The 25104-nt window shown below is 40.4% G+C and overlaps 1 protein-coding gene across 7 annotated transcripts in view; it reads right to left on the bottom strand.

Moving 5' to 3' along the window:
• The window catches only part of PLCB4 (phospholipase C beta 4), a 186519-nt gene that overhangs the window by 118312 nt on the left and 43103 nt on the right, over nucleotides 1-25104 (bottom strand). The window contains exon 3 of one of the 7 annotated variants that reach the window (XM_088052841.1): nucleotides 1799-1866. The exons of the other annotated variants lie outside the window; for them this stretch is intronic. The gene's annotated coding sequence lies outside the window, so the exon portion shown is untranslated. The remainder of the gene's footprint in view (nucleotides 1-1798; nucleotides 1867-25104) is intronic. 7 annotated transcript variants of the gene reach the window in all.

The following is a 25104-nucleotide window of genomic DNA, read 5'->3' as shown; positions in this document are numbered from 1 at the left end:
CCCCTTGATTTCTGAACAGCATGTATTCTTCTTGGCTCATATGAATGCCAAAAATTACTTGTGTTGCTGTTTGTCAGGTGTCATGCTCATTGTTAACTATTTCACCTTTCCGGAATACAAAATCTACCCCCAATTTCTAATGTTTGCATTAGTAAGCTCTGCCCAGCACTAGCTTAATTTCAGGAAAATATTAATATTTTTCAAGTATTCTAATCACTGATTATTACTAGCAACAAACAGATTCAGTTTAGGGATAATCAGTGACACCTGAATGACGAGCAAGGACAAAGGGAAAGCCAAGATGCAGCAATACTCTGGTATATCCATAGAGAATATGGAGCTGGAAAGGTGAGATGAGAGAATGGGAGTTGTTTGGCCTGGAGCTCCCTTCTCTCTCACTGCTTTCTGCATGTAGACTTTCCTGCATAGTACAGATTGCAAAGAAAAATGCTGAAACAATCTCAACCGCCCTCTATGAGATTCACTTGGGTAATCCCAAGCCCCTGGTGACACTGGCCCAGGAGATGACAGCTTTGAGGCAGACTGGCCACTCAGTAGTGATTGTCACACAGTTCATCACTGAACCTCACCCTCATTTCTCCAAGAGAATTCAACAGAGACCCACAATACACTAAGAGGCATTAAGGAGCAAGACATCCAGAGGTGTACCACAAGGAATTATCTACGGGGATAGTTACTTTCCATTGGGCTTGAATAATTGGATTTTTTGGATGAAAAACAAGTATTTCTAGGTGTGGGTCACTGATTCCAGTATCTGTTAGCAGTCTGCAGGCTTTGCAGCAGTTTCACCGGTTGCTAATGTTGCGTGACACTCGTCCATGGCAACCGAGTCCAGAATTCAATCATGAAGAAGTCTCCCACTTAGTGAGAACAAGAACTAGATGGAGCATTTTGCTGAGCTTTTTGTTGGCTTGGGTTTGCCATGATGATTATTGAGGCTGGCACGGGCTTTGTTAAGCTGCCCTTTGGGAGTGCTTCTGAGATCCTAGAGCTGCCTAGGCAGCCTTGCCGTACAGAATCAGTTTCTAATTGCTACTCCCCAAAGTTCCTCTTCACAAGCTCATTTATATATCACGACCCCTGACTGTTCCCTCACAAAATGAGCAGGTTCTAATTGTGGAAATAATGCCACTATCTCCAAATTTACCAAACACAAGCTTCCCAGCAGCAACAACCCATGCCCCACACGCTTCAGTTGCTCCCCACTGTTCCCCAAGGCGTTGCTTTTGGGTCTTGGCTGTCTTAAGCCATTGGATCAGGTAACAAAGGCTTCAGTGGCACTCCCAGCTCCCTGACCTCCCCTCCAACACCAGCAAGTTGTTCCTGGCTCTGCAATAGACAGGATACTCCAGCAGTGATTACACCACAATGCAAAAAAATGGCTTTCCCTTTGTTCTTAAGGACAAAATTGGCTCCTGATGAGGTTCAGGGCCCGACATTTCTACAGAAAGCAGAGCAAACGGTGGTAGGCTGACATTATAAAACATTGTAAGCCGATACTGCTGTGAAACATGTAAGATCTACAAACTACATGCTGAAGTAAGTCACTTTGATACTCAGAAAGTTTCATCATACCAATTACAAATAATACATGAAGTATATGATATATGAATATGTCCCTGTGTATTTGTATGTGCACACACACAATTGCTTGAAAGCCATACAAAAGTGGACTGAGAGTTTAAATTGAGGCATTGAGAGAGGGAGAGGCTCCATAAGCAGCACATTTGCAAATGCTACTCAACTGTGATTTCTAGTTCATGAGTGAGCAACTTACAAAGGAGTTCTGGACTGGGTGGATAAACAGTGGTCTAATTAGACTGATGTGCTGGGAAACTCTTCCTTCTGTGAAGCAACAAAACAAGACGGTCAGTATGAGACCTGCTGTTATCTGCTAGATCTCGCTATTGCAAAAACACCCCACCCACAGTCCACAAAAGTATGGTATCCAGACAAACACTTCAGAACAGGATCTGGTTTCACCACTGCTAAATCCTCCATGGGAAATGTTTTGCACAGAGAAGGATGGGCTGTAGCTGGGATTGTTGGAAGCTCTGGATGAAGCATCCCATTCCCCACTGCACCACGCCAGGACAGCTTTTAACATTCATAAAGCATCCTGAATGATTAATAACCATCACAAAGGAGCAGCTGAACAGTGCTGCCACATTTATATCTTTCCAGAACAAATGCTGGCCAATTTTAATTGTGTTTCATGTCTTCCTTAGAAGAGCAACATAAACTTGGGAAGATTTCACTCTAGAATGAGTAACAGACAAGCTCCAGTTGCACGGGAGTGCTATCACAAGAGTACAGCGTGAGAGCTACAAAACACAAGGATAATGATCCCCCTGCACATCCATTCCCTAAAGTTTCTAAACATCCCACCTGCCACCTGGCCAGGCTTCACTCTGTTGCAGCTCAGGCATTTAGCAAAGACATGTTAGTACCACTGTCAGGCCACACGCCATTCTGTCTGGCATTGTGCCAAAACAGAGCCAAAGTTATTCCACATCCCAAAGAGCTCATGGGAAATGCTGCCAGAGATACACACAGCTAAACTGGAGGCTCCTTGGAAGCAGTGAGGAAATACTTCCTGCACAAGAGCCTCCAAACTGGGCCTTGCTCACAAAAAAGAGACTTTATATGAGGCACTGAAGAAGAATAATGAGGCAGCTCTTAGGTGTTGTGGTGGCATCTGTCGCTGCAAAAGGCCACAAAAAGAGTATAAAGGTCTTGAGTGGAGAATGGGAAAAATGAACAACAAAGGATTGAGCCCTGGACTGGTCAGGGGTGAGAGTATGTTACTTATTAACCACAGAAACAGAGCAAGGGCGACAGGAATCACAGCGAAGAGCCTTGGAAGTACAAAAGGAAAGCTGATGTTTGATGTACAAGGAGCCAGGAGATACAGAGGCTAAAACCCACAAAACTATTTCAATTTGGTGAAGTAAGACTGCAATGATCAAGGCAAGTTTGCTACAGTAACAGGAACATAACAATTAGACGTGTGCACGGATAAGAAGACTTTTCCAGCAGATGTTACCCATCTGCCATGCAATCCCCACATGCAGCCGTCTTCAGTCTGTGACCCAAAGAGAGCTGAGTAACTAATAAAATTGTCACTCAGAGAAGCGTCCTGGGGATGCTTACAGCACTTACACTAAATCATGGGCAAGAGAAAAGAAGCAGGGAAGTCTGGGGAGACCAAGGAGGACAGTGAAGGTACTGAAGTCCAAGAGTGCACAAAAGATGGAAACAGCTGTTTGCTGCGTGTGTGAGTTTAAGAGAAAACTGAAGATTAACCATCATCAAGTGCACCAACAGCAGATGGAGCTGTAAGATAGGAGGAAAAAAATAACCTTTAAAGGTCTAATTAAAATAGCAATTCTGAAAATGAAGGCATAAACCCCTTTCTTCATGTAAAGTCAGGACAGACAACCCACCAGAGCTGAGTTTGTAGGAGTATGACAGCCATACCATGTCAGTAGAAGGAGCTGCAACATCTTGTCACTCTTTTTCCTGCCCTTAGATAAGACACCACTGCCCATGGCTAGTACAGGTTAAATCCCTGCCAGCTTGCTGCCAACCATCTGCCAAAATCAGCCAAGCACAAGGCAAACACAAACTCAACCTGATTTAACAATCTCACAGAGGGGTTACTCACATTCTCCATGCTTTGTGTTCTGCATGACATTCTAACACCTCCTGAAATTTTTTCACAGAAGCACAGACAAAAATTTTATACCATTTTCTGGGTTCTTTATTTAAAAATGGAATTAGTTATCAGAAGCCTGTTTATCCCTGGAAAGAACAAGCAATACTTTGAAATAAGAGCTGAGGAACACTAGTGATGTATAAAAAGATCTGCAGAGACAACCGGTATCACTCATTTCCATGGACTTCACCAACACAAGCCTTACCTCATACCCAGATTCCAAACAAAGCTTGACAAACTCTAATGTGGAAATATGAATCTTACTTGAAACTTTTCTGTAAACAGGAAAAAACTAAACTTTGGTCCTGCATAAAATGGACTTCTGTATTAGGCAACATGCAGCAAGTCTGTCAAGCATAAGAACAGCTTCGTTTGTCAGGGATCTAAGAACTGTTCTAGGACAGGCTTTGACATCTCATTCTTCTGTGAACATCCTCTGAAGAAGAAAGTTCAGGTTTATATGAAATTAAGACACAAAAATGGAATAGCCTTCTAGCCTTGTTCACTAAAGAAAGATCCCAGTAACAATCCTGTGAGAACAAGCAACAAAAGGAACATTTTATATAAACTTTAATTCTTTTTTCCTCCCACAACTTTACAAATCATCTCCAGTCACCTTTTTACAAGGAAAGAACTGAACCTCCAACGTAACGCTGCAAATCTTTGTGGAGCAAGACCACACACATGATGAAGTGACATTATCAGAGATATTTCTCAGAGACTTGGAAAACAGCCTATGTCCAAAAGCTTAATGGCTGGTCTCAGCAGTCAGCCTGATAAAAGATATCATCTGCTTAACTAAAAAAATAATTAAAAAATTATAGTGTATATAAATATTATATATATATATTTATATATTCTATTTACTATTTTGGTATTTGTATATATAAGTATTTTATATATATATATATATATATTTTTTTTATATATAAGCAGGTGCTTGACAACATTTACTAATAATTCACAAGAGGTGGCACTGAAGCCTAATTCTATCACATGGTGCTAACTGGAGTCCAGGGCCTCCTTAAGCTATCAAATGGATTGCCAAATGGGAATTCTGTGCATGCTTACAGGATAATACGTCAAAGTATATGATTAATTTTATAAACAATAACAGGCTTCAGTATCAGTTTGCAGTCACAGAAATGAGCGTACAATCACACAGCTGGCCTGCTGCACATCAGGCAATCCATTTCTCTTATTTTTGTGAAGCTGAGCTTTAAACCATGTTGTGTAATTTATAAATCACCATTTTCACACTGAAACCTGCTGATTACACCAAGCATGCCAGGACTCAGCTAATTTCCAGACACAATGGAAACCAGAGAATGGTTCTCAGGCCCTTCAGACTATTAAGATACATGCTAATTAGTTGCTACTTGATAGTAATGTATAGCTAGATGGAAATTACAACATGGAACAGCTGTTTAAGGCCTTTGTTATTTAAAACAATTTTACTTGTTACCTTTTTCAAATCAGCATCATAGCAAAGCCAGAAATGGCACCAACAATCATGCTGATCGCAGGAAAAGAAAAACAAAAATCTACAATTGCCAGACACTGTTTCCAGTGTGACAGCTGAGTACCAGAGGGGATGAGACAGCACAGGATCCATCCCCACTCCCACCTGAGCACGGACTGCACTCCAGCTACCCACCCTGACAGGCACAGAATAAATCCCCTCTCACCATTGCTATACCAGAGACAAGACACACCTTTGCTTTGATTCTACTCGTCTACCTCTAAGCTAAAGCTGAAGCCAAGTTTAAAATCCATCATGAGCGAGTGCACAGCTGCCCCTGAGATGTCCTGCTCCCACCACAGCCTCTGCACCTGTGCACACAGTGAACCTTGCTCCTGGAGCCTGGGCAGCAAAGAGACCACAACAACAAAGGGGCTCCCTCCACACACAGCTGACACGTGAATGGCACTGCCAGAGTACTGCCAGGAAAAGGAACCCTGGAGGGAGGGGATAGCAAACATTTTCTGTTTGTTTCTATAAACTCAAACATTCAGTTGCTATAAGAGAACACAATAAAAAAAAATAATGGAGCAGTATTTAGATCTAGCAACTGCCAAAGCCAACAATACAGAATCTCTCTGGTGTCCAGTGTGGGTAGTCAGCTCTACAGTATGCTAAAAGTTGAAATATTTAATTCTTGCTGTAGCAAAAAAATAAAATTGTGACTGGAAGCACTGCAGTAGAATTCCAGGCAGAGCAGTCATTTCTGCCTTAATGCAAGGACTGCAAGACCACTTGGAAGATAAATAAGAAGGCAAGCATTCACCTGGGGATACAGCAAAGAGGGAGAGGGAAGAGCAGTACTGTTGTTCTTTTCTTGGAGAGTTGTCTTGGTAGGTTTTAGACCACAAAGTGTTTCTGGCCAAATGATGTGGATCAACTCATCCTAATTCTGGCAGCAGGAAGAAGACAGGTTCTTTGAGACATTCCTAAAAATCCCACAGCAAAAAACAGTAGGGAAAGTGGGGGGGAATGTCCATCCAAGTGCAAACACCTGCATTGGTGCCTTCAAACCACATAAATGGATCACGCAAGGAACACAGAAATTACATAAGGATCAAAATTTAAGCTGAGCATTGCAATTTCCCAGCATTTTACAACATCTTTATTTTATTTTAACAGGGGAAAAAACCCCAACCAAACCCTGCCTCTTTCCTTCTTTTTTCTTATGGGTTCAGTGATTAGGGTTAAGGTTTGGATTGACAAGCAGAAACATGAGCACAGCTGAGAGAACAGCAAACTTAGAAAGCTGTGAAAACTTTTCACCCAGAGCAACACAACAGGGACCTGCATCCTCACATTTCTATTTCATGCAGGCCAGAACATTTGTCTTTTTCTTCATTGCTGCCTTATGTGTGCTTTAATTGCATCATGCTAACAAGCAGTTGACATTTTACAACGTGTTGGAACAAGGGATTAATGTTTTAAGGGATGTAAAGGCTGTGATTTCAAGCTGCTTTTGTAAGGAACATTGGTGTCAACAGAGGGTTGTAAGAGGAGCAGTAAAAACCATGTCCAAATTGATGTAGGGAAGAGAGTATTCCAAATTTTGAGATTCTGAATCTGATAAGATTTTGGTTGTGTGTTGAAATGACAGCGTTATACATTACTCCTCTTTCCCAGAGCACTCAATCTTTTATATTATTTCCTCTGTTCAAGTTGGAATATTAAAGGAAGATTTCCAAATGCACAAAGCCATTTCATGAAAAAAAAAATAAAAAATCAACGTATAACCACAACCCAACTGCAAAGATGAGCAGAATGCTCTAACAGAAGCCTATGGTTGCCACAGAAAATAAACAAAAACTTTCTGTAAAACATGCTGTGGTAGAAACAGAAGGAAAAACATAAGAAAATCCTTTGATCACAGCAGTATCTGCCTCATTCACCCTGGTGGAACCCACTGTTTGCTTCTGAGGCATCACTGGTCCCTTCCCCGGTGACTCAGGAGGGATAAAAACCTTCCACTGCAGAGCAGGGAGACTGAAATCATTTCACCAAAACAATCAGCCAAAACAGGGGATTAAAGCTGGACTGTGCACTCCCTTCTCCACACTGAGAAGGTGCCACCAGGGAGGCCCTCAGACCTTCTCCATGGCTCCCAAGCACAGCAGGGTTCAAGGGATGTCCTTCCCAGAGTGCCACACGAAGGAAAGTGGGAAAGCGCCAGAGCGCACAGGGGTTTCCTGCAAATGGACCCAAGTTGTGTGCTCAAAAGGTAGAAAATAAATACATGGAATAGAAATTAAGTGCTAAACTCTAGCTAGTCTGCAAGCAGTAAAAACAGAACAGAAATAGGAAATGGAAATTTATTTATACTTGGTGAGGGCAGCATGATCTGGCTACCACAATTGTGTAAAGGACTGCAAAGAAAAAATAGCAAGGAGAAATACCAAGTGATGATTCCCAAAACCTTCACCTTGTGTTCTTAAGGATTAAATCTGAAACCTGTAAAAGATGGCCCCAGTATGGCAATTTATGAAGTATTTTTGTTGGGGACAGTTTGGGAGTATAAAAAGGTTGTGACAACATAATAAAGTCAAGGGAAAATAATATAATCTCAATAAAAGTAGAATATTTTACATTTAGTATTTCCTTGTTATTTCCTTTTTCTTCATAAAACTCTGATCAAAAAAGACTTTCTTCTCCATATCCTTTTCTACCACTGATATAAATGGAAAAAAGAATAGAGTGACTCTCATTATAACTCTCTTGGAGCATAATAAAGGATTTTGGAGAGTTGCACGTGTCCATTTTTGTCCTGTAAAAACTTAGGTGATGATTTTTTTAAATCAGCTTTAAGTTTCTTGCTGGCCCAGGGGCTGAAGGGTCAGCAGAGCCAGGAGAATCCACAGTTGTGCATGTACAGGCACAGAGTGCTGTCCTATTTATATTTTAATTTTAACTCTGTTGGTCCAAGATGCATCTGTAGCAGCACAGGACTCCTGGAACTCACTAAACTTTCTGCTGTTTCCCATTTTAAAAAGCATTCCTGCTGGAGCTTATACATGATAGATGAGCTTTGAATATTTTCACATCATTTGAATGGTAATGGTTTCAGCACTGGAAACTTTTTATCCAGAGAAAAGTTCATGAACACACACAAATATTCATGATCTCACTATGGTCAAGTGATCCTGGTTCGAACTGGATAAAAACATACAGACATTTAACACAGGACTGGAGTAAAGAAATTCCAATCTTAAAATATCAAGTTAAGCATTTCCAGTGTAAACAATCAAAACTATGATGACATTTTCAGTTTGATGTATTTAGAGATGTTACAGATAATAATACTAAATAAACAAAGAGGAATAATGTATAAAGGAAATATGCAAACTTGCAGAGATAAGCATATACCTTCATCCAAGTGGTTGGACTACATGAGTAAACAGTTGAAATTTGGATTTCATTTAATAAGACAGTTTTGGCAAAGATTTTAACGCATCACCTAAATCTTCTAATCAATTTCAGTGCATAAATTAAGTCTCACTCAAATTTTACGCTAACACTGTTTCATTTTGTAATTCTTTCTAATAAAACGTCACATAAAACTTCATGGATCATCCTTATTTATAATGATTTTCTGTGAAGTTTTATATTAAAGATTATTAAAAATTACTCAACACAATTAAAAAAAAAAAAGGTAGATTGTCAACTACTTCTTTCTAACTGACAACTGAAAAAGAAAACAAAGGATCAGCCCAAAGCATCCTGTATTGAAATTGTGTTGTCAGTTCAGTGTGTTCTAAAAGCAAAGCCTTATACAAGAATTGTACTTAGGACTTCTAGCAAGACCACTTGGAGGTTGTGTAAAGTTGCACCCCAATACAGAAGGGCTTTGATCTTTTCCTCTTGCATATATTTAATCCTGTGATTGTGCTCACTTCTGTGAGGCTTGCCACAGAAAAATTCTAAGGCATACTTTTATACTTTTCAAGTTAAATATACTATCATTCTGATGAAAAAATTCTCCACTTGAAACAGCTCAACAGCAACAATTTGGGTTTTTATTTTGCTTATAAAAATACAGACAACAGTCTACATAGGCATTTTATAACCTCCTTGAAACCTAAATCTCCTAAAGCTAGGAGTAAATTCCTTCCAAAAGAAAGATGCTTCTCTTCAGACATTCTTAGAATTCCCCATGATCATTACTGAACAGAGGGACTATTCATGGTGATCTTATCACTTACTCCCACATATTATATATAGTGCAAAGTCTGCTCCAGTGCAGGCAGGTGGAATGTAAGTGATTTCATCTGGCCTGCATTCGGCCCTCATGGACCTAATTACAAAGCTGGATGGAATGAGCTCAGGGAAAACACATGAAATAATTTACAGTACTGTTATTCTGTAGTTCCAGAGTGTCACAAACCCAGTTGCATCAGTTTGCTTGTTTAAAGCCAACCAAATCTCTCTCTGATCTCTATGTAGGCCAAAAATTAAAAAATACGGAAAAAAAGAAAGCAATTAATATTTGTCATGTTTACAACAGATGGATTGAGAGAGCTTAGAAACCACAGCTGAGCTGCAGAATCACAACCAGCTCTTCAGAACTGAGCTCTGAGCTTCTATTGGCCATGCTAAACTGCCCAGCAGGAAATAGTTAATTCTTGTTACTCTTTGCTTGTTCACTCTCTGCTTTCCCCCAGTCTCCACAAGACTCCAGTGACAACTTGTATTCCTGCTTTTTCCAGGCTGAAATTTCTCCCAAGGATACCTTTCCTTTTTTTGAAGAATATTCCTTATGAATCAGGCAATGAGTATGATTTTGAAATCAATGTGAATTCTATCGCTAACTTAGGAAGAACTAGGATTTAATTCAAAGAATGTAACCATATGCTATTTAACATTATCTGTAATGTAAACTGTGATATGAAATACAGTCTGACTGTTGAAAGAACCAGAAAATTGTCTAGCAGCTTCCTGGTTCACCATATTTCTTAAATTTGTCTGCTATAAACTCAAGCTCACTTTCACTACAAAATAACATGTAGTGAACTGTCAATTCACTACAAAATAACATTTTTATTAGAAAAATGATAAAATTAAAAGGCATGAAAGTCTAATAAGTTGTTTTACCATGCAAAACCAGTAACATTCCTGTGTATACATTTTCTCCAGTAGTGTACCTGGCTGGTGTCAGGTTGTCAAAATTATTGACTTCATGAAGTCTAGAAATAGGAGTGACAGCAAATTATACACAGAATGGATTTTTTGACACTTTAAAGACAGAGCTTGTTGGCTCAAAGCACCTGACCATGAATATACTGACCCACATGCAAAGAGGCAATGAGCACAATTTTCCTACCTACACTGGGGAGATGAAAGATGCTTTCAAAGAGCTTTCATAGAGGAGAAAAGGAAATTACCCACAGGACTAGACCTGAGAATCCCATGCCAGATATCCAGGGCTTCCTGGTCAGCACGAGACCTCACACAGGCAGCTGAGACTGCCAATGTGATGAGGTTCAGCAGCAGATTTAATCCCAGAGCTATCCCTGTCTGCACAGGGGAGTCTGTCTGGATTTACAGACTCCATGGGACAGCCTTCACTACACCACAGACAGAAACAGTCATTTACAGTGGAGGTTCCTCACAGAGGAACTCACAGCTCTTGGGATATCTCTTCCCATTCACACAAATCTCTGGGGTCTGCTTCCAGTAAATTTTGAACAGGGAATTTTGAAGAGGGGATGCATTACCAGATTCTGTTGCAGATACATGCTTTGGATGTAAAGTTTCCATTCTTGACATTTATTAAAAGGCTCTTCAATACCTCATAACTTTTCTGTAGGTATTTGAACCATTCTTCTCATTTTAAGAGCACTGTGAGTCAGTGGAACAGGTTGGCCAGAGAAGCTGTGGTTGCCCCATCTCTGTAAGTGTTTAAGGCCAGGTTGGATAGAGCTCTGATCAACCTGGTCTAGTGGAAGGTTTCTGTGCCCATGGCTGGGGGGCTGGAACAAGATGATGTTTAAGGTCCTTTCCCACCCAGGCTGCTCTATGATTCATTTAACTCCATAGGTTAAGTTAATAAAAAAAAAAAGAAAAGAAAAAAGAAAACGGTATTTCATTATATTTCACAGCATTTCTGACAGTCTGTGCAGTTTTATGGCAATTTTTTTTCAGTAGTGAAGAGTAAGAATTTACAGAAAACAAGCCTCTTAAATCCTTCAGTATTCCAATTTTCTACACTGTAATAGGATGTAGCATAAATCTGAGGCAAAGAAAGCCAACAAATCCTCTGCCAAAAAGTCAGAACCTGTTACATGTGCAATCAATTAAAAAGATAATGAAAGCTATTTTCTGACATGTAAGATATCCTCCAACTGCACTTTCAAATTAAAATGGTGCTTTATATGAATCACTGTGTGTTAGGCTAGTTTTGCCTTTATTTGTGTATGTGTACCCATCTTATTTGCAGTGCTACAAAACAGAACTGAATAAACAAATGGTTCACAATTGATTAATGCAACTCAACTGGTAAATGGTTTATTTCATTTATGTTTTGAAAGGAAAATGTCTCACACGTGCCCCAGCTGCACTCACCATAATTTAACATAAATCATCCAGGCAGCCTCTAAGTCAATGAACCTTTGCTTTTCATCAATTTGTCGTCCCCACCAGCAGCTCCGTGCCATCCATTCATATCACCCATTTCTCCAAGCAATCAGCAGCCTTCCACCCATCTACACAAAGCTTTATGTCCCTGCAAGACCATGATTTAACCTTTCTCCGTTCATTAGAAAGGCTGCTAATTCAGGAGGATATCACCAACTTAGAATCTGATGCATTTCAAATAAAACAATAACAGTCCCAGCATTATAGGTTCAATCTATCCAGCTGCAGTCTCATTCTTATGATTTTATTGCCTTTTTTCCCAATGTTTTGTGCTGTTCCTGCATGCTACTGTGTGAGTGAAAGAAAATTCCACTGTCTGTCACTCCCATAAACGTTCTCCAGTTAAAAATAAATCAGACAAATAAATAACAAAAAATAAAAGTGACCAAGAGTGCAGCTTAACACAGTGGAACTGCTCATAAAAGATGTGCTGACAGGTTCTAAGTGACTGAATGCATAAAGGAGACCTTAAAAATAACGTTAACCCCTCTGAAGGTAATAATCTGTATTTCACTGGGCGTTTTGTTTTCTGCTGTTTCAATTTCAGCATATTAATGCTAGTCCAGGAGTGCTTGAAACAACCTTATAATCTTTGAGATACCTCAGATATTCTGAAGGATGCAAAAAGAATCTGGTAACAAAGAAAGTGTCATAAATGTTAAAATACTTCTTCAAAGAAGTTAAATATTCCTTTGCTGCTTCCATTTCTCAAATATTTTAGTTTTTTCTACCCTGAGGCCTAACCTGCAGTGGAAGATTGATTTACCTTAGCTCTATCAGTTTTGCATCATTGAGATACAAAGAACATATCCTGTTGTAGAGTAAATAAATCAATTTTTACTAAGATGGCTGCTTTCACCCTTGGGCTTGTACTGGTTCAACTACATTAGCCATGATAAAGTGGCAAAATAAGTAAACATGTTACAACAGTAACTGGAAAAATGAGAATCAACACACTGAATTCAGGCTAGAGCTGAATTCTAACTATCAAAACCTACTGAAACTAAATTTGAAAGAATGTTTCTTATCCAAACAAGCCTTGAGTTGCACAAAGCAATGCATTGAACCATTAATTATATAAATGTGTGCTTGGATGAGTAAAGGTTTGCTTGTTTGTTTACCCCAGTGTTGAGCCACTTCAAGCACAGCTCCTGATGCTGCGGGATGGACAGATGGGCACGACACACCCACAGCAAAGGCATAGCTCTGGTGGTGCTGCTCTCCCTGTGGGAAACCAATTCCTCCTCCTGAGGATACAACTGTCTCACCCTGGACTGCTGGGCACAACAAAATCATTAATCCAGAACGACTTGTCCTGAGCAGAGAGGAAAGGAAATAAGTCAAATTCATTGCTCACAAAGATCTTGCACATCCACAAGCACCGCTCAGGCTGCAGTGTCTCGGCGTCTCTCACCAAGGAACTCCACCTGTGGATCCAGTGCCAGGCAGATCCACTGCTCTGCCTGAGACTGACCCTTGGAAACAGACCTTGGAGCTGGAAAGTGATCCTTGGAAAAAGAGGACATTCCTTATCCATCACATCCACCCTCCTGGCATGCTCCTAGCCCTGGCTGCACACCTGGGAAATGACTGTAAGCACATGCCATTCTACCATGCCAACCCTCTCTACATCTCTCTGTTCATTTTTAAACAAACCAATAGTGCTTTAACCAGGCACAGTCTCTGCATTTAAGACAGGCCAAGCCATGCCTAAATTCTGCAAGCAAAGTGGTAAATTCAAGACAGATAAATAAGTGATAAATACTGTGATAAATCACAGCATAACGTGAATAAGTACCTGTGTCTGCATCATCACTGGATCATCAATGCCTGTTGCTTCTGAACACCACCTAACCTAAAAACCAAATTATCCAGCACTGCCTCTGCAGTTGTTTTCCATTATGCTGATCCAAGGGGAAAAAAAAAAATAGAAAACAGAAGAGAAAATATCCAGCCAAAATATGACAAAGATAAGTTACTTGCCTCCTAATTTTGCCAAAATCTTCTAGGAAATGAAATCAGAATTCCCTTGTGCTGCATTGCAAACGGAAATGCCACGCTCCGAGAGCACTAAACGAATGCTACACTGCAGCTGAGCAGGACAATAAAAGCATTGTGACAAATGGTCTCAGTGTCCCACCACACAGACTCCTTTCCAGTTATCCTTAAAAACAGAGACAAGCCAAAACGAATAATAATATTCATTCTGCTTGACATACATTTCCTACCAGACAACAGACTACTGTGGAAGAACGCCTGGTGACAGATTTTATAGGCAAACACAAACCAGCCCTGCCCAGCAGACCACCCAGATCATTGAACATTATTCCACTGCATGCTTCCTGAAAACATTTGCACATCAGATCCATTCTGGAAACAAAATCTTTACGAGTAAATAATCCTAATCACAGTCATCATGTATTGGGCCCAATCTATAAAATTCTGTGTTTGTCTAGAGCAGGAACTGGGCCCTTGTGCTGATATTAAAGTAAGGACAAGAATCACTTTGAGCTCACTGATGCACAAACACTCAATACTCATTGGTGTGTATTATGGAGCAGTGGGACTGCACCCACCACTCCTATTCCTTGTTTTTTGGGTGTTTTTTTTTGCTGTAACTACCCACTACTGACAGCAGACCCTTGGTACAGCATGAACCACAACTTCCTTCCAACACCACTCACACAGCCATCCCAATTCTGATGTAGGTCCAGTCACTCCTGCATTTACCATAGAGATGGAGTAAGCAAAACAGCCTTAAAAGTCATCAGCAGCTCCACCTCTCATACTTGAATATGCCAAATGTAGAAAAAGAAAATCCACAGGAAGCAGCAGTAAAGTTGATTAATTTTTAAGTTGTTGAGGGTTTTTTTGTCTTCAAGAAATAGAAATTATTTGAAAACTATCCTGTGTTTATAGCAAAAGTGGGAAACTATCTCCAAACACAGTCTAATCAATTTTTCTCCTTATGTGGATATATCCTGGAGCGATGCACAGATTCCCAAATCTCAAGATCCCTAACACAATAAGGCATGACAGCACTCAGAAGAATATTCCAGTACGAGAAAATAAACATTTCTTTTTACTAATCTCAAAATATCATATCCACAAATGATGCTTTTTAGGGATGGAACGTACAGAAAAGCTTCTTACAAAGCATTTAGTTTTATATTTACGAGAATTAATTCTGTAAAGCTCAGCTGATAAGCTCCTGTTAATTATAATGCTTTCTGTGCATGCCTTTCATCTGAGGTTCTGGAAGCACTTGGAAAATCTTAATTAGGTCTCAAAACACTACTGTGAAGAAGGCAAATTCTCCTTGCACAGAAAACAAGGTACAGAGAGCTTACGTGATTTGCCAAAGGTCACCAAAGGGCTCTGGTGCTAAAGGGCACTCGGCAGACAACAGCAGAGCAGCTCCCTCCCACACCTCACCCCAGATCACATCTCAGAGCCACCACATCACTTATTCCTGTCCCTCACACAAAGGAATTGCAGTCACAGATTGACAGCAGGCCACAGAGGCTGAAGAGATTTCCCATGGAAGGCGTTATTCCAGCTTGGGGCAGCTGTGTGAATTCCTTTAAGCCCAACTGGTCTATACAGACACAACTGTTCATTAAAGCCAAAGCAAACTCTGGCTGCTATAATTAAATGTTGTGCCTGGAAGGCTGAAATGTCATATAGTATCTAAGATTTAAAGTCTCATTTTCAGCCCTGCCTGATTACTTAAACCACTACCATAAAACTATAATGGGTAAAATCTCACCTGAAGCTGATTAAATCTTTATGGATGTAATGGAAGAGTAGCGAACAATCCATTTATATTTTTCTGTGAATATTTACCTCTACTGCAGCTTTGGGTTCTGCACTGGGGCAGTTTGCCTGCCAGCTTCTTCTAATTTACACCCAAAACTTCAATCTCCCTCTGCCAATTGTCCGCTTCAACAAATCATAAACATTGAAATATGCTTTCATTTGTTTAAAATGAAGACAGCAATTCCATTTGAAAGGATTCATGATAGCTGCAATACAAAAGTGAGGTGAGAAGACGACCAAGTTGCAAAAGAAAAGCTCTAGCTCATAAAAAAACACCAGAAATAAGGCTGAACATGATTGATTCCTTTATTTGCTAGCTAAAACATACTCAGCTTTCTACACAGACTTGTATTAATGTATCTAACAGGACAGCTGATGAATACACTGTGTGACCATAAGTAGAATCAGATCCACTCAGGCACCCAAAATTCTCTTATTTTTCAGGGGTGATGAGCACACACAGCACAAAACCCTCATGCTCACCAAGAGCAGCGCACACCTGAGATGGAACCTCTCCTGAAATGTTGACGTTCACCACTGACAGCTCAACCTTGGGGGCTGAAGTGGGGGTGAAAATCAGTTTGCCACTGTCAGTTTATACTCAACCAGCTTTAATCGTTACCTAAATGAAAACAAATCGTGAGTAACCCTTATCTGTGAGATACTGCTGCTGAAACCAGAGTATCCAGGATACCACTCATTCATTAGGCTGAGAGAACTTAAATTTTTGAGCAGGGAACAGACCACTAATAAATTATTCCACCTCCTTTCACGTTTGGTCATAATTTCAGCTACTTCTTTAATCACTACTTGACAATACAAGATACATTTTAATTCATTTTAGCTACCATTCTGCTGCTTCATACTAGTCATTAATTTGAAGCTCTTACATTTGGAACCGTCATTTACTACTCAAACAGTTCTTGGTGACATGCAGAGACTAAAGAGTTGTCAAACAGAATGACAAACGGTTTTTAAAAGTTAGTAAAGCAGTAAAAGCTTTAAGATTAAAAAAACCCAAACAACCAACCTTGCAAATAGTATTTGAAAGGTTTAAATGTGGGCGTAGTCAGTGCTACCAGAAAAAAAGAAAAAACAAACCTCAAATGAAAACAAACTTTTAATAGAGGCCTTCAGTAAGTCTGACATGCAGTGCTTCTTCTACTGATAAAAGGTTGAAGTAGCCCCTTTGGTGCCTAATAAAAGCTGAGTTAAAATGGTTCTCTCACAGGTCCCATTGAGATGAAAACCCTGAGGAGAAAGCAAAGACTTGGTTTCAAACTAAACCAAATAAAATCAAGGTCATCCCAATACTTTCACATACCAAGAGCACAAAACCTGCAGTTGTGACACCACCATCCCTCTGCTGCTATGGAGAAAGGGCTACTGACAGCCCCCCAAAATAAGCTGCATTCCAGATTATACTTCCCTTGAAATTAGTTAGAGATATCTCAATGTACTGTTATGCTTAGAGAAAAGCACAACTGAAAAACAATCACAATACTAAGAATATCTGAGTGTGTGTTGGCCCCAAAGAGCACTGCAAATTGGAGGGAAAAAAGAATTCCAGTCTTCTAGCCCTCAGGCATGGGAACAGCTCTCATGAGACAATCTGGACACATAATTCAAAACTCAGTCAATACTTGGAAAACATACAGAACACACTAATTCCCTGAATCCACTGGCACAGTCAGTCGGAGCCCCTTGTTTACAGCTATTCAAGAAGCTGAAGATGGGCTGCATTAATTTTATATCATGTCTTTTAATTAAATCTTTCTGGCTACCCAGAACCCAATTTTCTCTTCATAAGATGAGTCTTTAGTAGATGGCTGTAAATAGAACATGGATTCATTTCCATATAAAAAGATCCAAATATACTACTCTTCTCTAACGGGAAAAATCATAAAGCCCCATGTCAACTAGCAACTCATCTGATCTTTCACAGACCTGACACACACATTTTATCAGAACAGGGTGTCAGAAACAGCTGGAAAAGCAACACCTTGAGAAGAGCTTCTGCTCCTGCTCTGCAGCCATGGAAGAGTCCAAGGGAAAACTGAACTGGCAAAACAGAATCTGAGATAAGTGAAGAGTCTGAGGGCTTGGGAGTTTTGTTGTTGCTTTTACAGGGGATTTCAAGTTTCATGGTTTCTCTTCATCATTGTTTGATGAACAAACAGGTTTTGTCTCAGGTCTTCATACCCAGTTCAAGTTGTACACTGGACTTGTGTCTCTCAAAGAGTTATGCACACCCCTGGTCACGTAAGGCAGCAAATTCAGTGGCTTGTCTGTGCTCAGGTTACTTATCTGTCACATGCAAATTATCTCCATTCCTAATATACTGCTCATACTCATTTTCTTTAATAAGAATGAATTTTAGCAGTGAAGTGCAAAAGCACAAACTTGCCATTGGCCTTAGAAGGTAAAACAGCAACAGATAATTCTATTCACCTTTCATAACATATTCAAGTTAACATTTAAGCTAAAAAGCAGAAAGCTTTAAATATACTGCTTTCAAAAAGTATTCTACACAACAAAAAAGGGAAGGTTGGCTTCATTTCCAGGCATTGCCTGCTAATGGCTTGAGAACTAAATACCTATTGTGAAATTGTAGCAACTACGTGATTCAATTGTTAAAATAATTTCAACACCATTCAATAATTTGATTGTCAGTAGTGAGAACTGTTAGATACGTAATGGTCCTGAAAATATGTGACTCTTTTGACCAGGGACCAGGAAGCTTCGCAAAAATCTCACAAATTACTTGTGACGGAAGACCCAAGAATTAAGAACTTCTGACAAGTCACATGTCTCAACTTCTAAAGCCCAAGACATAGAAGAATTATCATTCTGGTGCCAAAGCCATTTCAGCAGGAACACAAGAGAAAACAATGCTTGGGTTTTATCCTCTACAGTATCAGGGGAAAAAAGGTAGCATTAATTCATTTTTTTAAGTAACGAATTTATTTAACAGACAATCAAGCAAAAGCCAGTCTCTGGTAAGTTAATATATCTTGTGTGAGGACTCACTACAAGTAGTTAACTTTTACAGAGCATGAATTGTGTGTGTAATACCACAAGGACTCCTAGAGTGTCTCTGAGTATTCAGCAGCAGCTTTGGAGGACAAAATGCAGCCCATCCCTTGTGTCTGGCCAATATGATAGTCCTTGCATCAATGCCTTCAAACACTTCAAGAATTTTGCCCCTTCATGAAAACCAAACCCACTGACTCCAGAGGAAAATTAAAAAGAAAAAAAAGATGAAGAAAAAGGATTTAAACCACTTTGCAATCTGATACTTCAGGTGCTCATTTAAGACAAGCTCAGAAAAGGTGATTTTTATCATTATCAAACAAAGCTTTGGCAAAATCTGATAGGTAAACCTTCTTAGAGTTTCTGAGAGTCAGGCTGTTCCTGACTTTTCCTTATCAAAATGTAATAGGGAATCACAAAGACCATCTTGCCCCCTGTGAGATCCTGCACATAAGCCAGAGTCTGGAGCTGCTGCTGCTGTTCTTGCTACAGCCTCATGTGAAAATGGAAGCTGGCAGCTCAGCCCTCTGAAGCCAGCTGGTTTTCCCCTGGTGCAGGCACTGTGCCAGCCAGAGGCAGGAGCCAGGCTCTCTGCTCAGGGCTGTGGCAATGTGTGGTTGTGGAGCAGGAATATTTGAGATTAAGGGCAAAACCTCCTGGGGTACACAGGGAAAGATGTGTTGTATGGAGGTGAGGGAGGCAGAGGGCACAAAGAGCAGGGTATACCTCAGGGTGGAGCTCATGGAGGGTGGGGAAGAGAATGTGTAGTTATGGGAACATGGTGCAAAAAGTTAAAGAGAAGCAGGGAAGACATGACTCATTTCAGGAGTCAGGTGATGCACATGCAGAGCAGGAAGGGTAGAACAGCCAGTTTCCACAATCAGCAAGGGTAAGCAACAGGCACAGTTAGCAACATTCAGATCTCACCAGCAGAGCTCCTCATTCCCTCACCTCCACTCATCTCTGCTCTGTAATAGGAAACCTGCTCTGTAAAGCAAGCTGTCATCTCAAAAGAAAGGGACATGATTCACTGGAGCACGGCAGTTGAGCAGAGTCATTCCAGACCACAGGGCCCAGACATAAAACCTCCTGCTGCTCCCAGCTTCACACCCTGTCTCAGCAGAGGAGACTTACCTGACAGGAGAAGTATCACAACAAGGAGAAAGGATGGGGCAGGGACCAACACTGACAAAGCAAGGGTGATATGAGCCTTCTCACACTTCCAACCACATGGGAAATGCCCTACCAAACTCTTCCTATCTTCATTTTGCATGGGAGAGCAAGAAATCCAGGTTACATACCTGTTTCTGCCAGCAAGCTGTCACAACTTTCAGGAAATCCTTAATTAATCTTACTGTGTTTCTGTGTTACCCCATTAGCGTTTTGTTATTACACACTCTGATGCACTTTCTTTCTCTGCTACTCATCTTTTTCACTCTTCACTCCTCAAAACAACAATATTGACCATACTACCTTCAAATGTTAATAAATTGCTGAAAACCAGCAACCAGCACTAACTGAGCTAAATTCACTTTCTCTTTGCATAGTTTCTTCCTCACTCAATCTTTTCTAACTTTGACATGGATTATTAATAGGGGTGGTTCAAAGTTTTCCACTCAAAACTCAGATTTTATGGAAAACATGTATTTGATTACATTAAATTTTGCCTGATCCTCATTCTCTTCAGTGATTCAGTTTTTGAGATGTCATCATCAGACTGGCATTACCACCCCACCTTTTTTTCTGAAGGGAAAACAAGTTGTGCTGAGCTGTAGTTTCACACATTTCTGGGTGAGGACTCTGCATCTTGTGCCTGTCTGCTTGGCACCTCAAACACTGCATCCATCCATGTGAAAGATTTTCTCAAGTCTGTCACCACAGCTGTTTTCCCGTCCAGCTTATTGAGACATTCTGCAAAAATGGATGGGCATAAAAGTAATATAAAATGCAATAAATTACACTAAACCAGAAAACACCAGGTTCACTAGTCCTCAGGTTGTTTCCTAACAACCAAAGACAAATCCTTAAGGAAATCTGTCAAATGTTTTATTTCCAAAAACCAGCAAAACACAGATGATCCTATTGGCTTATCTCACTCAGTGGAATTCTCAGGAGTGATGCTATTTCTGTTTCATGGATGCACTAGACTAAGAGCTGTCAGCAAACTCAGTTAAGTTAGAAGAGTTTTACACAGAAGTATACTTTAATATACTTCAACCTATTGCCCACTACATCAGAGATAAGGTTTTTAGGAAGGCTTTTAGAACAAGTACAAAGCCAAACAAGGATTTTGTCAATGAGTTTAGTAACACAGCACTTTGTTGCACAAAAAAAATAATAAAATCTTTCTTCCTTCCCCTCAGATCCTTTGACAGAAAGCAGATGATTTCATTCACCAAGACTTGCAGAGAAATTCAATGAGGGCAGCATTCCAGATTGCCTTCCGGACGCAACATGACATCCTCATCACCTCCAGAGGAAACACACGCCAGTGCTGAAATTCCTACTGGAACATGTGCTCACTCTGCACTTGGAAAAATCCCACAAACCAAAGAGCCTCAGCTGCTGTGTGATACCACATGCCAAAACAGAGATAAAGTCTTTGACATCATTCAACCTCCAACAGGAGGAACTCTTTATACAACCATGAGCAGAAGTTTTAAGTAGCCCCATTTCTTAAAATGACACTTGAACTGCTCAAAGGTCTTTCTCTTCCCATCTTTCCCCACTGTTGCTGTCTCTATAGGAGCAGCAAAACACCCACTCCCACCCCATCCCTAATGGCCACGTTAAGAAGAAAAGGTGGCATCTTGTTCTAGTTCTTACAGGCAAAGCAGCAGCATAAAGTACTGTGATCTGAGACAAAAGGATGTGCTTACATTTTTAGTTAGACTGGACAGTACTAAAGGGACAGAATTTAGAACCTAATCCCTTTTGGAGACTTACAACAAAAGCAGATCGATGAAATGCTGTTTTTTCTCAAGGATCATCTCATACAGCAAAGATAAAATGAGAGGAAAAAGTTGCCTTACAGAATAGGTATCAGAAAATTTCAAAGCACTGGAAACACGAAGTGGATTAGAACATGGCCCTACAAAAAGGAGGTCTGGGGTTTAATCTCTGATCTGACAACGCCTGGCTACCCACCCTTGAACAATATACTTATCCTTTGTGTTCCACCATCTGTAAAACAGGGGATAATGCCATCTCATGGGACTGGTTTGAGCTTTAATTAATTACTGCTCACAAAGGACTTCAGCTTCCTCAGCTGTAAGGCACCGTTATAACTGTAATCCATAACTCTTGTAATTTACGGCCCTTAGCAGGAAATCCCATTAAATACCAGACCATGCCATACATGTAAAACCCATGGGGGCACACAAACATACAAAAAAGGTTGTGCAAATTATTCAAATTATTTCAGACTCTGTGACAAAGGAACCTCTTTGACTTGCCCATATAGGTAGAGTGTTCTAAATGCTCCAGTAAGCCTAATAGGAATATTCTTGTGTTAAGCACTGGACAAAATTTTAGGAGCTTTCAATACTTCTGAAAAATTCCTTGCCTAAAAAATAGATAAAAGCAGGGGGCTCAAAATATTTTCACCTCTAGACGAAAGAGGGTAACAGCAATAAAGTAACAAAGGAGTCAGTTCTCTGCAGAAGGAGCAAGTGGTTGTATAAAAAGTGCTTCTCTTTTGGGATCGCCATCCTTCCCCTCCAAAAAAGGCTTCTGGTGACAGATGGGAAGGAGGTGGGGCTGCCCCCATATTACATTTAATCAACCTTTGAGACTTGATTTTCACATGAAAATCATACAGCCCATACTTATTCTGATTTCAAGAAGCAATGGCTTTTATTCTGAGCTACTGCAAATATTCCGTTTTACAATCTTATCTATATATTCCCTTCTATAACATGATACCAATATGGACATGCAGCAGTGCACTAAAAACCTCCGTACAGAATACTCTATTTTATAAATTCTCCCAGTTCTGACAGTTTCTGAAGTTTCAGAAAACCAAACGAGAAAGTTAGACAAAAAACTCCAATATTATTATTCAGCATTATATTTCAAGAGAAAGCAAACTGCTTTGAGTTCAGCTTTTTTGTTGTGAGCATAGTCTGCCTTCAACACAAAAATACAACTGAAAATGCTAGCAGTGATCATCAGCAATTCATTCCTTTCCATTTATAGTTAAACGCTGCACCCTCTCAATATGCAAATAACTGCTTTTCCACTTCAAATCTCGAATAAGACTGAAAAATCTGTTAGTTTTTAAATTGCTTTTTAAAAACCAGTGAGATTTACTAAAATTGATGAGAATTCCTATTGATTTCACTTTGTTCACAGGAATGTGATGATCAACATACACTGAGACAAAGCTTCTTGCTGAGAAGCAAAGTTTTCATCCATTCTCATCAGAGGAGCAAGAGAAAATCCTGTGTCTACAGCAGACTGTGGATAGAGGCATGAAAAGATCATAAACACCTGTACCATATTCTCATGGGAGTCAGGAGGCTGTGAAAATATCACCAAATCATCTGTAACTGGGGGTTACTGCAGCCATTTACAATGGAGTGATGAATAAGCAAGAACGATGTTTCACTGTCAAACAACAAAGCTTGTACCAGTTAAATGCTAACATGAGAAAACAAATCAAAGTTTATTAATCTAATGAACAGGTTGGCCCACTCCTTGTATCCAGTTGGGATGTTACATCTGGAGAAGTGGCCAATTAGGTGGGTAAACAATGAGGTGGTTGGGCTCAGCAGTTCCCAGAAAAGACCGAGGGTCCTGGCAGCAAACAGCGAGCAGGGCACGAGCCAGCAGCGTGCTCTGGCAGGAGAGAGCAGCAGCAGCCTGGCCACAGCTAAAGGGCAGGACAAGGCATGGGTTTCACCTCCTCCTGCTCAGTGCTTGTTAGGCCACACCTGGGACAGCACTCAGGAAAGGCTTGGACCAAGTGCAGCAAGCTCAGCACAACCACGAGACTGCCAGGGGTGACAGCGTTTTCCCCGCGGGCAGAGACTGCAGGAGCAGGGCCCTGGAGAAAGGGAGCCTTGGGGGGACAGCCAGCAGCTGCTGCAGGTGACACCACCTGAGGTGGTGTCAGAGGAGATGGACCAGGCTCTTCACACAGCACAAGGTGGTAGCAGGAGCTGAAAATACACAGCCTTCAATTCTTGGTTCCCGTGCCAGTGTGGCACTCTAAAAACAAGGGATGAGGCTGAGCAGGCCACAGGAAGGTGAGGAAGATGGGATGGAGATCATGGAAGATGGGCTGTGGTTCCTGAACACAGACCAGCACTCAAAGAGTGGAGCAGAACAGAGGCTTCCCACTCATCTGAGGCTGAAAGGCTTCAGCAGACCCACCAGAATAAGCTGCCAGCTGCCTACAGAGCAGCAGGATGGAAGGAAAAGAAAGCTTCCTTCAGTATCAGCGAACTGTGTGAGAGGCGTAACACTTGTGCTGCCTTCTATTCATGACAGTTTAATATAATAAAAAGGAGGTATTAATTTTTGAGACTTAAAATAAAATTTAATCTGCAAAGGTCAATAAGCAGTGCACGATTACAAACTATATAAAGGCCAAAGAGACTATTGTGTCATTGCTGAGACTTGGTTCTTGCTCTGTAACCTTTAGATGACTTTCTGTTCAATCTGAGTAATCATGACCTTTCTCATCAAAAAACTGAGATCAAATTCTTAATCCATTAGGAACGTGACAGAGACCTCTCTCCCCTTCCTTGTTACAGTATTTATGTAGGCCATAGACGAGTGAAGAGTCTCAGATGATATTTTGATGTTTGAAGATAAAGACCAAATGGATATTTTTGCAGATGCTGTCATTAAGGAACAAAGCTGTTTTAGTATGGTTTTCAGTTAAAGTTTTATCTGCTTGTTTGGAAAAAAAAAATCAAATAGAGGCTTTCCCAGCTATTCTAGAATTAAAATAAATACCTACTATTCCCATTTGTTAGGTATATAAACCACAAGGTCTTAATTTATTTAACATTGAACAAAATTCAGTAACAGATCATCACCTCAATACAAGTAACTTTTTTTAGCGCACCTGACAATTGTAAACTAAAACAACACAAGGGAAAAATGATTCCATGTAAATCCTGGACAACAGGACATGTGGTAACTGTAAAAATGAAGAACTATAAATCCCCTTAAGTGCAGTGTTAGCTTCAGAGAGAAAATGGGAGGTGGAATTTGATGCAGCTGGAATGTCTCCCCCCACCTCAGCTCTGTGGCCAAGCTGAGTTATCTGTCTGGCTCTCTAATCAATGCACAATGTCACACCTGCAGAGGACGAGTCAGAACGTCCTAGGGTATTTGTCTGAAACAAGGCAGA

This window comes from Pseudopodoces humilis, chromosome 3 (genome assembly GCF_049639895.1).
Source record: "Pseudopodoces humilis isolate 2021_Gansu_Grassland_sample_001 chromosome 3, ASM4963989v1, whole genome shotgun sequence".
NCBI classification, from domain to species: Eukaryota; Metazoa; Chordata; class Aves; order Passeriformes; family Paridae; genus Pseudopodoces; species Pseudopodoces humilis.
The sequence above is the reverse complement of the archived record's forward strand: the minus strand, read 5'-3'. Positions and strand labels throughout refer to the sequence as shown.